Here is a 4,947-nt window from a genome sequence, read left to right as displayed (position 1 = left end):
AACGCTGCCGCTGGCTCTGCAGGAGGGCAAAGATAAGGAAACATTTACCCCCCCGAAAAAAAGACAAACCCTTATATAATGTGTCGCTGCTCTATGTTTGAAACAATGACAACAAATTTGAAATTATCATGCTACTGGCCATTTATTAGCCAACATATGACTGTGATTCATGCTCCACTTATTCGTTTTTCCTCAACAGAAAGGATCTCAGTGATTCTATCAAGACCAATTCAAAGGTAAGTACTGAAAATCGGATTCACATGCAATAATTTAAGCTCATTATTTCACAAATCATATCACTAAATGATTGTTTTATTATCTCCTTTGTTTTCTTTCAATTTTATGTGACCTTCCACGTGAAGTTCCACGATCACCTGATTGCCGAAGCTGCGGGGTTTTTGCAGGGCTCCTGACTGAGCCATGATCTGCTGGGTCCACTATTTGACACATACCTGCCGAGCTCACCGATCAGAAGCGGCGTGCTGCTCGTGCACAGGTCAGGCTAACGCAATCAGTATCACCTGCTCCGCCTGCTGCCTCATCACTCAAACGGCTTCAGCTGGACCAGAAGCGGAGTTACGGCGTTGAATCCCTTATCATGCTACTGGCCATTTATTAGCCAATATATGACTGTGATTCATGCTCCACTTATTCGTTTTACCTAAACAGAAAGGATCTCAGTGATTCGATCAAGTGGCGACAACACCAATTCATGGGTAAGTTCTGAAAATCGGATTCACATGCAATGATTTAAGCTCATTATTTCACAAATCATATTACTAAATGATTGTTTTATTATCTCCTTTGTTGTACTGCAGTCATTGATTATCTGCCTGACACATTTCAGACTGTCAGAACTACGGTTCACCTCTGATTCTATTATGAATTAAAGGGAAAAACGGAGGTAAACAGATGACACAAACACACGCACACACACACACACACACACACACACACACACACACACACACACACAAACTGTCGCAGGAAGTAGCTCAGCCGGTGGCCTCCACCAACATGCGTGTGTTTGTAGATGCCGAAAAAACTGCTGTTTAACGAAAAAATACAGTCAAGAGTTGAATGTTTTTGCACCGTATCTCTGAACAAACCTGTCGTCTCGCTGTCAAAGTCGTTTAATTGGGCTTCTGCTGGATTTTAAAACATTTAGCAGAGAAATCACGGAGAAAAGACACCGAGCGGCGGCAGATGGGAGAGCTTTTAACGCTTTAAAACAAAATGGAGAAAAATCTTAAGCTTTACATGGATTCCACATGAAGAGAAACTCCTACGCTATCACTTCGATTCGATTTTACGCTTTACTACTTCCACCAAACGTGTATTTTACAGATTTAATGCTACAGAGAAAACACAAGTGGCTCCTGTATTCCTGCAGCAGCAGAGCGCGGCGGGCTGGGTTGAGTCTCCAAGGGTCTCACGGTGGGTATAAATTAATGTCTTAGCAGGGAACTGTGTATCATTCTAATCCGAGTCGTTGACAGGAGCTGTTGGACAACAAGACGGCAGAGGTCGCCCCAGCTGCGCCCACCGCCACAGCTGCACCCGCCGCTCCAGCTGCATCCGCCGCCACAGCCGCCCCAGCCGCACCGGCGAAAGCACCGTAGAAGAAGGCCGCAAAGGAGAGCAACAAATCTGGACCAGACCGCTGCCGCCGCTGTCAGGAAGCCAGGAAGCCAGGAAGCCAGCAGCCACCAAGAAGCCCCAAGCAGTCAAGACAACAGCCAAGAAAGCTAAGAAACCTCCAAACAGCCCGAAGAAGGCGACCAAGAAAGCGGCCAAAACTAACAAGCTCGCTGCCAACAAAACACACAAAAAGTCCATCAAATCATTTCAAACTCGTCTAAAAGCTCTTTTAAGAGCCACCCACATGTTTCACTCAAGAGCACACTTCCAGCGGATATTCACTCCATACTCTTTCCCCAAAACCATCATAACTACAATCATCATTAGTCATTCTTAACCTGTCATCGCACTCATTCTGTCAGCGCTGGAAAACGCTGCCGCTGGCTCTGCAGGAGGGCAAAGATAAGGAAACATTTACCCCCCCGAAAAAAAGACAAACCCTTATATAATGTGTCGCTGCTGTATGTTTGAAACAATGACAACAAATTTGAAATTATCATGCTACTGGCCATTTATTAGCCAACATATGACTGTGATTCATGCTCCACTTATTCGTTTTTCCTCAACAGAAAGGATCTCAGTGATTCTATCAAGACCAATTCAAAGGTAAGTACTGAAAATCGGATTCACATGCAATAATTTAAGCTCATTATTTCACAAATCATATCACTAAATGATTGTTTTATTATCTCCTTTGTTTTCTTTCAATTTTATGTGACCTTCCACGTGAAGTTCCACGATCACCTGATTGCCGAAGCTGCGGGGTTTTTGCAGGGCTCCTGACTGAGCCAGGATCTGTTGTGTCCACTATTTGACACATACCTGCCGAGCTCACCGATCAGAAGCGGCGTGCTGCTCGTGCACAGGTCAGGCTAACGCAATCAGTATCACCTGCTCCGCCTGCTGCCTCATCACTCAAACGGCTTCAGCTGGACCAGAAGCGGAGTTACGGCGTTGAATCCCTTATCATGCTACTGGCCATTTATTAGCCAACATATGACTGTGATTCATGCTCAGCTTATTCGTTTTACCTAAACAGAAAGGATCTCAGTGATTCGATCAAGTGGCGACAACACCAATTCATGGGTAAGTTCTGAAAATCGGATTCACATGCAATGATTTAAGCTCATTATTTCACAAATCATATTACTAAATGATTGTTTTATTATCTCCTTTGTTGTACTGCAGTCATTGATTATCTGCCTGACACATTTCAGACTGTCAGAACTACGGTTCACGTCTGATTCTATTATGAATTAAAGGGAAAAACGGAGGTAAACAGATGACACACACACAAACTGTCGCAGGAAGTAGCTCAGCCGGTGGCCTCCACCAACATGCGTGTGTTTGTAGATGCCGAAAAAATTGCTGTTTAACGAAAAAATACAGTCAAGAGTTGAATGTTTTTGCACCGTATCTCTGAACAAACCTGTCGTCTCGCTGTCAAAGTCGTTTAATTGGGCTTCTGCTGGATTTTAAAACATTTAGCAGAGAAAACCCGGAGAAAAGACACCGAGCGGCGGCAGATGGGAGAGCTTTAAACGCTTTAAAACAAAATGGAGAAAAATCTTAAGCTTTACATGGATTCCACATGAAGAGAAACTCCTACGCTATCACTTCGATTCGATTTTACGCTTTACTACTTCCAGCAAACGTGTATTTTACAGATTTAATGCTACAGAGAAAACACAAGTGGCTCCTGTATTCCTGCAGCAGCAGAGCGCGGCGGGCTGGGTTGAGTCTCCGCGGTTCTCACGGTGGGTATAAATTAATGTCTTAGCAGGGAACTGTGTATCACTCTGATCCGAGTCGTTGACAGGAGCTGTTGGACAACAAGACGGCAGAGGTCGCCCCAGCTGCGCCCACCGCCACAGCTGCACCCGCCGCTCCAGCTGCATCCGCCGCCACAGCCGCCCCAGCCGCACCGGCGAAAGCACCGTAGAAGAAGGCCGCAAAGGAGAGCAACAAATCTGGAGCAGACCGCTGCCGCCGCTGTCAGGAAGTCAGGAAGCCAGGAAGCCAGCAGCCACCAAGAAGCCCCAAGCAGTCAAGACAACAGCCAAGAAAGCTAAGAAACCTCCAAACAGCCCGAAGAAGGCGACCAAGAAAGCGGTCAAAACTAACAAGCTCGCTGCCAACAAAACACACAAAAAGTCCATCAAATCATTTCAAACTCGTCTAAAAGCTCTTTTAAGAGCCACCCACATATTTCACTCAAGAGCACACTTCCAGCGGATATTCACTCCATACTCTTTCCCCAAAACCATCATAACTACAATCATCATTAGTCATTCTTAACCTGTCATCGCACTCTTTCTGTCAGCGCTGGAAAACGCTGCCGCTGGCTCTGCAGGAGGGCAAAGATAAGGAAACATTTACCCCCCCGAAAAAAAGACAAACCCTTATATAATGTGTCGCTGCTCTATGTTTGAAACAATGACAACAAATTTGAAATTATCATGCTACTGGCCATTTATTAGCCAACATATGACTGTGATTCATGCTCCACTTATTCGTTTTTCCTCAACAGAAAGGATCTCAGTGATTCTATCAAGACCAATTCAAAGGTAAGTACTGAAAATCGGATTCACATGCAATAATTTAAGCTCATTATTTCACAAATCATATCACTAAATGATTGTTTTATTATCTCCTTTGTTTTCTTTCAATTTTATGTGACCTTCCACGTGAAGTTCCACGATCACCTGATTGCCGAAGCTGCGGGGTTTTTGCAGGGCTCCTGACTGAGCCATGATCTGCTGGGTCCACTATTTGACACATACCTGCCGAGCTCACCGATCAGAAGCGGCGTGCTGCTCGTGCACAGGTCAGGCTAACGCAATCAGTATCACCTGCTCCGCCTGCTGCCTCATCACTCAAACGGCTTCAGCTGGACCAGAAGCGGAGTTACGGCGTTGAATCCCTTATCATGCTACTGGCCATTTATTAGCCAATATATGACTGTGATTCATGCTCCACTTATTCGTTTTACCTAAACAGAAAGGATCTCAGTGATTCGATCAAGTGGCGACAACACCAATTCATGGGTAAGTTCTGAAAATCGGATTCACATGCAATGATTTAAGCTCATTATTTCACAAATCATATTACTAAATGATTGTTTTATTATCTCCTTTGTTGTACTGCAGTCATTGATTATCTGCCTGACACATTTCAGACTGTCAGAACTACGGTTCACCTCTGATTCTATTATGAATTAAAGGGAAAAACGGAGGTAAACAGATGACACAAACACACGCACACACACACACACACACACACACACACACACACACACACACACAC

General features: G+C 44.7%; 2 long non-coding RNA genes across 2 annotated transcripts; both read left to right on the top strand.

Moving 5' to 3' along the window:
* Window positions 1–200: 200 nt before the first annotated feature.
* LOC121195805 lies at window positions 201–699 on the top strand. The gene is made up of 3 exons (XR_005895508.1): window positions 201–236; window positions 363–496; window positions 670–699. It is a non-coding gene; the product is annotated as an uncharacterized LOC121195805 (long non-coding RNA).
* A 1,512-nt stretch (window positions 700–2,211) lies between these two features.
* Window positions 2,212–4,671, top strand: LOC121195794. Its single transcript, XR_005895507.1, has 3 exons — window positions 2,212–2,247; window positions 4,335–4,468; window positions 4,642–4,671. It is a non-coding gene; the product is annotated as an uncharacterized LOC121195794 (long non-coding RNA).
* Window positions 4,672–4,947: the final 276 nt, after the last annotated feature.

This window comes from Toxotes jaculatrix, chromosome 16 (assembly GCF_017976425.1).
Source record: "Toxotes jaculatrix isolate fToxJac2 chromosome 16, fToxJac2.pri, whole genome shotgun sequence".
Classification (NCBI taxonomy): domain Eukaryota; kingdom Metazoa; phylum Chordata; class Actinopteri; family Toxotidae; genus Toxotes; species Toxotes jaculatrix.
Note: the sequence above shows the minus strand (reverse complement) of the source record. Positions and strands in the feature narration are given on the sequence as shown.